The following is a 12689-nucleotide window of genomic DNA, read 5'->3' as shown; positions in this document are numbered from 1 at the left end:
AGCCACAGCATCGGCAGGGGTTCGATAGATAGGCAGCCGCAGGAGGGAATCGGCGAGGGAGAAGAGTGAGTGGGGGCGGCGCTTCGGCGTGGAGTATTGGGGGCCCAGCCAGGACCCGCGGCAAAGCGGCCGGGGCGTGAAGGTCGAGCGCCGCCGGCGCGCGCGACACTAGTAGGGAATTGGCCTTTAGTCCCGGTTGGTAGGGTGCATATCTCTCGGATATCCATCCGGGATAAACCAACCGGGACAAAAGGGGGGGGGGGTCTTTAGTCCCGGGTCTTTTAACCGGGAGTAAAGGTTCCCCTTTAGTCCCGGTTGGTGACACCAACCGGGACTAAAGGGGGTCCCTTTAGTCCCGGTTGGATTTCCCAACCGGGACTAAAGGGGTCCCCTTTAGTCCCGGCTCGATTCCAACCGGGACTAAATGGCGCTTGCATGGCACTGCCGTGACGCCTGAATTTTTCATGCATGCATCACGTATACGTAGTACCGCGGCCCTTTTAATTTGTTAACCTTGTAGTTGAGATTTTTTTAGAACGAAATCAACTAGTATTTAAACGAATGGGATTTGTAATTATACAATTACTATATATATACACAATCCTTATACACAATTCATATACACAATTCAACTAGCTTAGTACAAATCGATCATAATTAGCGCGTATTATATATACAAATAAATCAAAGTATCTTCCTACAATCTTCCCGTCGTGGTGTTGCTGATCGGAGTGTCTAATTGTCGTCCATCGTAATAAAATTCTCCTTTTGGATTTACCACCTCGTCCATTATGAATCCAATGAGACCTTCACATATTGCCGCTACTCTTTCTTCCTTCAAGAGTCCTTGTTGAATATTTAACATCTATAATTTGGAAATTTTGTGAATGTTACATGAACAAATACATATAAGGAGCTAGAAAATAATTAACTAGTAATATATTTATTTTACGTACTTTAAAGTTGTGCGGCGTCATCTTCGGTCCCTTGGGTCCCAAAAAACTGTGCATGTGCTCACAGATGTAGTAGCCACATAGATTATTCCCGGGTTCCTGTCTTAAGCACTTCAGTGCAGAAAAAAATAAGTTATGAAATATTCGTGTTATACAATGTAATAAATGTGCAGACTGCATACGTACCGGGAAGTCTGTGTTCCATGTAAGATTTTCTTTGAATGGACCTTTGTGTGTCCTTATGAATTGTTTCCATGCGCTGCGGATTAGAATAATGAATGACATAGTGTAACAGGGATAAAATGTAGGAAATAAATTTTTGCATAGAGATAAAGGTCCAGAATTATTACAAGCCTAGCATGTCTTGCAATTCTTGGTAGTCCACCGGATCTTTCCTTAACGAATCAAAGATAGTGACGTGGCTTCTTTCAGGCTCAATTATAATAAGGATCCAGTGGAAGCTGCGTGCGTAAAATGTTCATGCATATTAGAGCTAACTAACATGTAGAGATAAGGAAAAAGACATCGAAAGTAGACGGTATACACACACTTACTTGAAGTTGTATGGAAGTAGTATGAAATCCTTGAATGTTTGTTTGTGTAGGAAATTGTATATTTCCGCAAAGGTTTTTTCCGACGCTAATTGTATCTGTTGTTGGTTAACTACAGATGGATCCATGAAGCCTATATGTAGGTACGCATCTCGGCGGCATGTCTGAATTAGCATCCTACATGAAATGGAAGATGAAGTTAGTACGGTGACGCACGCCAAAATTTACATGTAGAGATAAACGGACACTTACAGAATCCAAGCGCTGATCAGAGAGACGTCCAGGGCATCATGATGGTACACTTCGTATATACCCTTGAAGTCTAGCCACAGCACTTTCTCCCCTTCACCGTGAAAATCTATCGGTTTTACCTTCATGCCGATCATCTCCCTCGAGTTGGCGGATGCCATCATGTACCATTGATGGAATTCGTACACCTTTGTTGATAGCTTCCGTACCAATGAAGGCTTTACTAGAGGTTTGCCTAGCTCATAAGGCCACTTCAGCTCAGGGGGCGGTGCAGTTGGCGTCTCAACTTGCCCTATGCATTCATCAAGTCCCAGACCTGTTTCTTCCATGAACTTCAATACATTTGCTTGTTGATCCAAGGGCATTGCTTTTACCCGTTGAGCATCTTTTTTTGATAAATGGCTGAGGTCGGGGACTGGACCGCTGGAAGATGACTTTCCTTTCCTTTTATCCTTTTCATCAGCCTTTACTAGAGCCCGTTCATAGTTTGACAAGAGTGGTATCCTTTTCTTGGCTCCTTCTTCCATCCTGATAAAAAAGTTTAAATCTCGCCGACTTACTGGCGGTGGCTCCATCTCCCTTGCCTTTTTTAATTCGGCTTGTTTCTTGAACCACTCACTGGCCTCTCGTTGGATTTCTACCCACTGTTCTTCATGAGGCATTGCCTCCCAACGTTCCTTACGAGTCACTTCAGGCTCCTTTGTTTTCTTCTTTCTCTGTCTTTGCTTGGGAGGCGGTGCTCGTGACTTCTTTAGTGGTGCTGCAGGTTCCTTCAAGGGGGCCTCTCTTGGTGCCGGCGACGGTGATCGGGGAGGGGTGTTGTTATTGTCGTCGTCGCTCCCAGCACCAGGATGTGGTGGAGATGGAGACCTTGATATAGATGGAAGGGACGGTCCTGGAGCAGGAGATGCCGGTCTCGAGGTATGAGGAGAAGGTCGCTGCTGGGGATCTACGGGGAGCGGTCTTGAGGTCTGAAGAGATGGCTCCGTGCCGGGAATAATGATGTAGCGTTTCTTCCATAGAATGATCCCATGAAGCGCATCTGCCAATGTCTTTTCCCCGTCGCCTCCCGGGAAGTCGAGCTCTAGACCTTCATACTGGGGATCAACTATTTGCTCGACGCAGACGCTGGCGTAGCCTGTTGGAATGTCCATGCCATGACTGCTCTGCCTTGCCAGGGTTGCTAACGCACTCCCGTACGCTACCTGTACATATAGCAGAAGTAAACAAGTTGAACTCCGATCTCGAGGCCTGGATCAATTGACAAGATTGCATAAATATTATGTATAAGTATACCTTAATAGTGAGGTTGCCGACCGGTGCATGCAACTCACATGAGGTCCGTTGCGTGATGGCATCCACGGGAACCGTTGCTCCTCCACGGGTAATCTGGGCGTCTGCGCATCGGGGACCCCTGTAGAAGCACAACTGCTCCCGAGGCATTGAGAAGGGCTGGCGGTGTTAGGATTCGGCATTGCTCCAGATTGGGCCAACTCCGCAACTGCGTCGGCCACCCGCCGATTGATTTCATCCATCATTCTTTGTTCTAGCATCTGCCGCCAGCTCTCCTCGATCTGTTCCTTTCTTCGCTTCCGGCTTCTGTAAGAGGCGCTGTCGCCTCGGAAAACGAACTTCCACGGAACCACCCCGAACCCTCGGCAACGTCCTGGGTGCTCTGGATTACCGAGGGCCAATGTGAGCTCATCATTTTCTCGGTCCACCTTCAACCTCCCAGCCTTGGAATCTTCAATGTTCTTCATGAGATGTTCGGCCTTCTCACGTATTGTGTCATTGAAAATCAACGTCCCATCCTCTTGGCTTAGGGAGCCTCCATGAGCGTAGTACCAGTTTTTTGATCGTTCGGGCCATTCAATAGTTGCAGGTACGATTCCCCGTTCGATCAGATCTTGTTCCATCTTCCTCCACTTGGGAATTGCTGAGCCATACCCACCTCGCCCCAAATGATGGTGGTAGCCCTTCTGACTAGCATTTGCTGTGTTGGTCGTGATCTTTTTCACACCTTCTTCACTCCTCTTGTATTCAACAAATGCATCCCAGTGGTCCCTCAACTTTGGCCACGCGTTGAAGTCTGGAGTTTTGCCCTTCTTGATGTAGTGGGTATCCAGCATCTTCTTGAATGTCTGGAATTGAGTAGCCATCTTCTTAAGCGTCCACGCTTTGACATCCTTCTCACTATATCATTCGGGGAATGTGAAATGTCTCTTCATGTCTTCCCACAACATATTCTTTTCTGTCTCTGGAAGGGCGTACGGATTATTGCTTCTGCCCTTCCATTCTCTGATGCTGATAGGCACGTTGTCCCGGACGATTGCCCCGATTTGACTCATGTACTTCTTTGCTACTTTCTCGGGAGCAACCGGCCTGCCCTCTTCTGTAACTTCGGTGATGACAAGCCTCCCTTCCATCACCTTTGTACGACCTCGGTTCTTCTGCCCTTGTGTCGATCCGGAGGGCTAACAGTTCAAGATTCGTTAATTAGTACGTAGTAGTAACGGTGGCGTGAAACAATACAAGAATGGTTGTATATACCTCGCCGGAACCTTCCGCCACGGCAAGTTGTTGCTGCGGCTGTTGCTCTTCATTCCCATCGGCGGACATGTTGAGGAACATGTCCGCCTGGGTGCCCTCTTCATCCGTGTATGATAGTGGAACGTTGTCACCACTACCATCACCAGCGATTATCTGCTCCATGATATACCTTGCAGTCTCATCGTCTGCCATTTCAACTATTGATGGAAACATACATGGAATCATACATGACAGTCATAGAAATCGTCTTACTACAAATTTATACAAAGTCCTACAAAGTCCGGAATCATACATGTATATAATGAAATCATAAAATAACATGAATCGTACAAAGTCCGGAATATTCATACAAATTTCTATGAATTTTGACGAATTTCTAAAAATTTCTATGAATTTCTACGAATTTCTACAAATTTCTATGAATTTCTACGAATTTCTACGAATTTCTATGAATTTCTACAAATTTCTTGGAATTTCTACGAATTTCTACGAATTTCTATGAATTTCTATGAATTTCTATGAATTTCTACAAATTTCTACGAATTTCTATGAATTTCTACAAATTTCTACGAATTTAGACGAATTTCTACGAATTTCTACGAATTTTGACGAATTTCTACGAATTTGTAACAATATCCACGTGCGGTGCCTAGGTTGTGACGTCGGCGATCAGGGCGGCGGAGGCGGGACGGCGGCGGTCAGGGCGGCGGTACGGCGGAGGCGGGGACGGTTCACCGGAACCACGGGCGGTGCCTACTAGGTTGTGACGGGCGGCGGGACGGCGGCGATCACGGCGGCGGGACGGCGGAGGGGACGGCGGTGCATCCTACGAATTTCTAACTTCATTTTCTAACTTAAAAATCTAACTTAACAAACTAACTAGAAATCTAACTTAACAAACTAACTAGAAATCTAAAAATCTAACTTAACAAAATTAGAAATCTATCTAAAAATAAAACTTAATTTTCTAACTTAAAAAGAAAACCCTCCCGGCGCTGCCGGCCGGCGCGGCAGCGGACCTGTCGCGCGCGGGGCGGCGGCCGGGGCGGCGGGACGGCGGGACGGCAGCGGCCGGGCGGCGGGACGGCGGCGGCCAGGGCGGCGAGGACGGCAGCTGCCGAGGCGACGAGGACGACGGCGGCCGAGGCGACGACGACGACGGCGGCGTAGGCGGGACGGCGACGAGACGGCGACGAGGGGCGACGAGGATGGAGCCGGCGACGAGGATGGAGCCGGCGACGAGGATGTGGAGCCGGTGGCCGGAGGCGACGAGGTGGCTTGGGCCGGGCGCGTCGACGGACGAGGAGGGGATCGAGGCGGGCCGGCCGGGGGACGACGACGGCGCAATGGGGGACGTCGACGGCGCAATGGGGGACGACGGCGGTGGCGGCCGGCGAGGGAGGCGGACGGGCGGCGACGGAGGAGAACGCGCGGGACTTGGCGAAAATTTGGCTAAGTGTGTAACTGGCGGGGGGTAGAAGGAAGTAGAGTGCCATTTAGCGCCCCCCTTTTATCCCGGTTCGTAATGGCACCCGGGACAAAAGGGCCTTTTGTCCCGGGTCCCGTCACCAACCGGGATAAAAGGGGGGGCCTTTTATCCCGGTTGGTGACGGGACCCGGGACAAAAGGGTGCCCCCGCCAGGTGGTGCTGGGAGCGTACCCTTTTATCCCGGGTTGGTGATGGGACCCGGGATAAAAGGGTTCGTTCGGGCGGGAGACGAAACGTACCCTTTTATCCCGGTTGCCGTTTGCAACCGGGATAAAAGGGAGGCCTTTTGTCCCGGTTGCTGTTAGCACCCGAGACAAAAGGTCTTTTTTCCTATTTTTCTTCTCCCGCCTGTTTTTTGGAAATGGATTTTATTTTATCTTTTCACTGCATTTCAGGATGAAAAACAAAACCTTCACAGATTTTGTACATGCAAAAATATATTTAATTAACGAGTAAATTGACAATAAGTATGAATTAATCATTAATTCTATACCAGTTCATTTAGCCTGTAAAATATTTATTTTACTGCATTGCTGTGATCAAGAAATTATTCAATTAAATTATTTCAATGCGCAGAAAAATCCATGTTAGTATGTGGTTGACAATGTTCATGTTTATCTAAAAAATCTTCACCTAACAAATTTAATAACACATGAAATCATACATAGGGTAAATTACAAATTGTATCAATTAATACACAAAGGTCATGTACATTTAACGCATTACAATACAACGTTGTAAAATTTCTTCTTCACGAAAGTTCCTTGATCATGATCGCGGCGTAAGTACGGAGCCTCTTCTTTGGATAGCAGGATGCTTGGATCAACTTCAACGGCGAATGGAGGCATGCCATCAAACTGATCATAATCATCTGATTGGTCTGTTTTATCCTCGACTCCCACGATTTTTCTTTTACCTGGAAGAACTATGTGGCACTTTGGCTCCCATGTCTCTTCTGGATTCCTCTTGGGTTTGCTGCACATGTCCTTCACATAGAACACCTGATGCACATCATTGACAAGTACGAATGGGTCATCACTGTATCCAGTCTTGCTCAGATCTACTATTGTCATTCCGTACTGATCTTTGGTGACGGCAGTTAGCTTCACCCAATTGCAAAGAAATAGAGGGATGTACAGCGGTCCGTATTCGAGTTCCCATATCTCCTCTATGAAACCATAATACGACTCCTTGCTATTATTTCTGTCCATGGCATCTATGCGGGCACCACTATTCTGGTTCGTGCTTTTCTGGTCCTGGGCTCTCGTGTAAAATGTGTAACCATTTATCTCATAGCCTTGGAATTTGACGATTGTGGTAGCAGGTCCCCTGGCTAACCAGGCAAGCTGTGGGTGAATCTCAGAGTTACCCATAAGTTGTTGGCGCAACCAGGAGGGAAAAGTTTCCATGTGATGACGGGTAAGCCAAGCATCGGATTTGGTCGGGTTTTTGGAAGCTACCATCTGCCTGTGCTGCTCGATATACGGAGACACAAAGGATGACTGTTGTAGAACAGTGTAGTGTGCCTTGTCGAACAAATCAGTATCATTGCTCAAACTTGATTTCCTTCCAAGGGTGCCCATTCCTCGGAGCCTCCCCTCGTGGCGTGAAGTTGGAACCCCAATCGAGTCAATTGAATCAATAAAATCAACACAAAACTCGATCACCTCCTCTGTTCCATATCCCTTGGCGATGCTTCCTTCTGGACGGGCACGATTAAGAACATAGTTTTTTAGGACTGCCATGAACCTCTCGAAAGGCCACATATTGTGGAGGTATACAGGTCCGAGAATACCAATCTCTTTTACTAGGTGAACCAGTAAGTGTGTCATAATATTGAAGAAGGATGGTGGAAATAACAACTCAAAACTGACAAGACATTGCACGACATCGTTCTGTAGCTTTGATAGCTTGGATGGATCGATTGCCTTCTGCGAAATCGCATTGAGAAACGCGCATAGCTTTACGAGCGGCAACCGGACATTTTCTGGTAGAACACCCCTCAGTGCAACCGGAAGCAACTGGGTCATCAACATGTGGCAGTCATGAGCCTTGAGATTTGTAAACTTCTTTTGTTTCATATTTATTATTCCCTTTATATTCGAGGAGTACCCAGACGGGACCTTCATACTATTCAAGCATTCAAACATGCTATCCTTCTCTTCCTTGCTGAGAGTGTAACTAGCAGGACATAAGTAGTGCTGTCCATTATCTCTCTTTTCCGGATGTAGGTCATCTCGTTGCCCCATGGCTTTCAGGTCCTGTCGTGCTTCCAATGTATCTTTTGAGGTTCCATAAACACCCATGAAGCCTAGCACGTTCACGCAAAGATTTTTCGTTAGGTGCATCACGTCTATTGCGTTGCGAACCTCTAGGATTTCCCAATAAGGTAGCTCCCAAAATATTGACTTTTTCTTCCACATGGGTGCATGTCCGTTATCGTCGTTCGGAACAGGTTGGCTACCAAGTCCCTTTCCGAAGACTACATATACATCCTTCATCATCTCGAACACACGCTTTTCATTACGGTGTGCAGGTTTTTTACGATGGTCTGGCGCCCCTTTGAAATGCATCCCGCTCTTTCTCAGCTGGTGGTGAGCAGGGAGAAATCGACGATGACCCATATAGACGACCTTCTTACAGTGCTTCAAGTACATGCTGTCTGTGTCGTCTAAACAGTGGGTGCATGCCCGATATCCCTTATTTGTCTGTCCTGAAAGGTTACTCAATGCAGGCCAATTGTTGATGGTTACGAACAACAGTGCTCGTAGATTAAAGATCTCTTGTCTATCCTCATCCCACACACGTACACCTTCTTCCTTCCAGAGCTGTAAAAGGTCATCAACCAACGGCCTTAGGTACACGTCAATGTCGTTACCGGGTTGTTTTGGGCCTTGGATAAGCGCCGGCATCATAATGAACTTCCGCTTCATGCACAGCCAAGGAGGAAGGTTGAACATACAAAGGGTCACAGGCCAAGTACTATGACCACTACTCAACTCACCGAATGGATTGAATCCATCAGTGCTTAAACCAAACCTTATGTTCCTTGCTTCACTTTCAAAGTCTGGGAATGTTCTATCAATTGATCTCCACTGTGCCCCATCTGTGGGGTGTCTCAGCATCTCATCTTCCTTACGGTCTTCTTTGTGCCATCACGTCAACTTAGCATTCGCCTTGTTCTTGAACAAGCGCTTCAAGCGTGGTATTATAGGGAAATACCACATCACCTTCGCGGGAACTCTCTTCTTGGGAGACTGCCCCTCGACATCACCAGGATCATCTCGCCTGATCTTATACCGCAGGGCTTCACAAACGGGACAAGCATCCAATTTCTCGTATTCATCACCACGATAGAGGATACAGTCATTAGGGCATGCGTGTATCTTCTGAACATCCAATCCGAGAGGGCAAATAATCTGTTTAGCTTCATATGTTGTGGACGGTAATTCATTATTCTCGGGGAGAATCTTCTTGACAATGTTCAACATCCCCTGAAATGCCTTATCGGACACACCATTTTTTGCCTTCCATTGCACAAATTCTAGTGTCGTACCTAGTTTTTTATGGCCCTGCTGGCAACCTGGGTACAACAATTTTTGGTGATCATCTATCATGCGCTGCAACTTTGCTGCTTCCTTCTCAGTTTCGCAATCTCTGTATGCATCTCGTATCACCTGACCAAGGTCATCAGTAGGGTCATTTTCTGCAAACTCATCTTCATCAGCCTCGCCCATTGTAGTACCTGCAAAAGCTTGGCCTGCAACCCAGTCCGGAATGGTGTCATCTTCCTCCTCCTCCTCGCCATCTTCCATTACAACCCCTAGTTCACCGTGCTTGGTCCAAACCAAATAGTTAGGCATGAAACCGTATTTAAACAAGTGGTTGTGAATAGTCCCCCAGGAATCCTTTGAATACTCCTTCCTGTTATTGCATTGGAAGCATGGACAACATACGAACCCATTCTCTGGCTTGTTCGCTTTTGCCACTTCGAGAAAATAATGCAAGCCATCAATAAACGTCTTGCTCCGCCTGTCTGCATTATACATCCATTGCCGGTCCATCTGCATCGTATTACGCATGAAAATGGATTACACTTGACAATGGATTACGCGTGAAAATCGATTAAAGATCCAAACAACATGGTACAATACAACAACATGAAGATCCAAATACACATATTTAAATTAAAGTCCCAAACAACATGATACAATACAACAAGCAATCCACTGGTTATTATCAAGGAGGACTTTAAGCATCCTTGGACGGTGAAGACGAAGGTTCCGCTGACCCAACCTCATCCTTAGGTTTATTTGTGCCGCCAGAAACGGTAGTACTAAGTGGACGTGAAACACCCGGGATTGAGGGTGGAGCATAACGACCACCAAAAGGAGGTTCCTGACCCGCGGCAACAGCTTCTTCATGACGTTGCTGCAAATAACGAAGCATTGCTTTTTCCAGCGCGCTCTTTTTCTTCGGCTTATGCTGAGAGCCAACTATGATTGGAACCTTGCCATAATAGGAACCACGATCGCCCCCACCATCGCCACTTCCTCCAGTAGTAGAAGCCATCTATGTACAAAAATTATTATCTTAACACTGCATAAGTTGTTCAACTTGAAGACCGTGATCATCTCGCGAGGATGTCCTCAACTGGGCGGCACCGGTATTCGTCATGAAAGAGGTTAGATGCTACGGAAAAGGGGACACGGTCACGATGTCCGTATCCACTCTTTCTCGTAGAATCGAACCTCCTTCTTGACATACATTGCTGCTCGGCGGAAAACATCCTCCTAGAGATGAACACGGTATGCAAGTTCAACAAGTAGCAGAAGTCATCTATGTACAAAAATTCTTTCCTTACCACTACAGAAGTTGTTGAACTTGAAGACCGTGTTCATTTCGCGAGGATGTCCTCAGCTGGGCGGCACCGCACTTCGTCATGAAAGAGGTTAGATGCTACGGAAAAGGGGACACGGTCACGATGTCCGTATCCACTCTTTCTCGTAGAATCGAACCTCCTTCTTGACATACGTTGCTACTCGGCGGAGAACATCGTAGCAGAAATGAACACGGTATGCAAGTTCAACAAGTAGCAGAAGTCATCTATGTACAAAAAATTTTCATTACCACTACAAAAGTTGTTGAACTTGAAGACCGTGTTCATTTCGCGAGGATGTCCTCAGCTGGGCGGCACCGCACTTCATCATGAAAGAGGTTAGATGCTACGGAAAAGGGGACACGGTCACGATGTCCGTATCCACTCTTTCTCGTAGAATCGAACCTCCTTCTTGACATACGTTGCTGCTCGGTGGAGAACATTCTCGCCGAAATGAACACGGTATGCAAGTTCAACAAGTATATGGATTTAAAAAACCATATTGAATTTGATAAGATAAACCGTCTAGATAAGGTAGCATCATTTTTAAACCACTGCAATAATGCATACTATATATGACACATCAATCTCCCTCACATTCTAGCTCAAAATACCTCTCCATTTTTCTACTTCATCATCACATTGTAGCAAATAATCTTTCCATCTCCAAAGCATAAATCAAAGCATATATAACACGAGGATGAAGTAGCAAACCTTCGCAACACTTGTGTTGGCTGAGTCAAATTCCCACGAAAATGAGGGAAAAAACTTCGGGCAGCACCTCCCTTGCTTGGGCACCACTGGAGAGTAGGTGAAGCTCAGCTCTCTATCAATGTGCTGGACTGGCTCGGGCTGGAGGAAGAAGAAAGTCTCTGTCTCGGGATATAGTGGGGGATGAGTTTTTATCCCGGTTAAAAACTCCAACCGAGACAAAAGGGAACACCTTTTGTCCCGGTTGGAAGTTTAGTCCCGGTTGGATCCTCCAACCAAGATAAAAGGGACACCCTTTTATCCCGGTTGGAGGCACCAACCGGGACTAACCTTTTTATCCCGGTTGGTGGCTCCAACCGGGATAAAAGGGTTCACCTTTTATCCCAGTTGGATTCTCGGATTCTCCAACCGGGATAAAAGGGTCCCGCCACCGACGTCCCCCAGCTAGCCGTTGCAACCGGGACTAAAGGGGGGTCTTTAGTCCCGGTTGCAATTACCAACCGGGAGTAAAGCTCCCCTCCAATTTTGCCTACCCCGGCGCACCCCCTTTTGTCCCGGGCCAACTTTAAACCGGGACAAAAGGGGGCGGATCGAAAGTCAATTCTCTACTAGTGCGAGCAAGGCAGCCTGGGCGAGTTGGGGGAGAGCACCGCCGAGGCGCGTGGGTCGAGCGCCGCCTGGGCGTGGCCGGCCGGCACGCACCGTGCCCGCGGCCTGTGTGAGCGTGGCCTGGGGGAGGAGGATGGCGTTGAAGGCCGGCCGGATGATGCACATGAAGTCGTCGCTGCTGTCAAGGCCCCACGCGAACTCCACCAGCTCCGCGTTCGTCATCACCGTGTGCTGCTGTAGTCACGAACGCCACGGACCAGGGCCTCTGCCCTCCAGCCAGGCGAAGCAGGAGACGTCCTCCTTCTACAGGTTGGATCCCAGTGCGTCGAGCTGGCCATTGATATTGCTCGTTGAAAGGAAACCAAATCAAGCAGCAAGTTACCCCTTGCGTGATGGATTAAAGCCAAGCAAGAGCTTCATACGTGAGCTATGGAGGGGCATAATTGTCTTTCCGTATCAAGATAACAACAATTTAACAGTCAACTAATGGAAATGGCAATCATGGGAGAGAAAATTTAAAACAGTGGTAGTGAAGGGAACTCTGAGAATTTGAATGGAAATAAAGGAAGTTCTATAAATTCCAATAGCATTGAGGGAATTCTCTCTTATTTATAAGCGGTACATGTTCCACAACAGATAGCAGTATCTTTGCATCTAAATTAAAATTCCAATACACTATAAACTATTTGGAAAAGAGA

This window comes from Setaria viridis, chromosome 2 (assembly GCF_005286985.2).
Source record: "Setaria viridis chromosome 2, Setaria_viridis_v4.0, whole genome shotgun sequence".
NCBI lineage: Eukaryota > Viridiplantae > Streptophyta > Magnoliopsida > Poales > Poaceae > Setaria > Setaria viridis.
The sequence above is the reverse complement of the archived record's forward strand: the minus strand, read 5'-3'. Positions refer to the sequence as shown.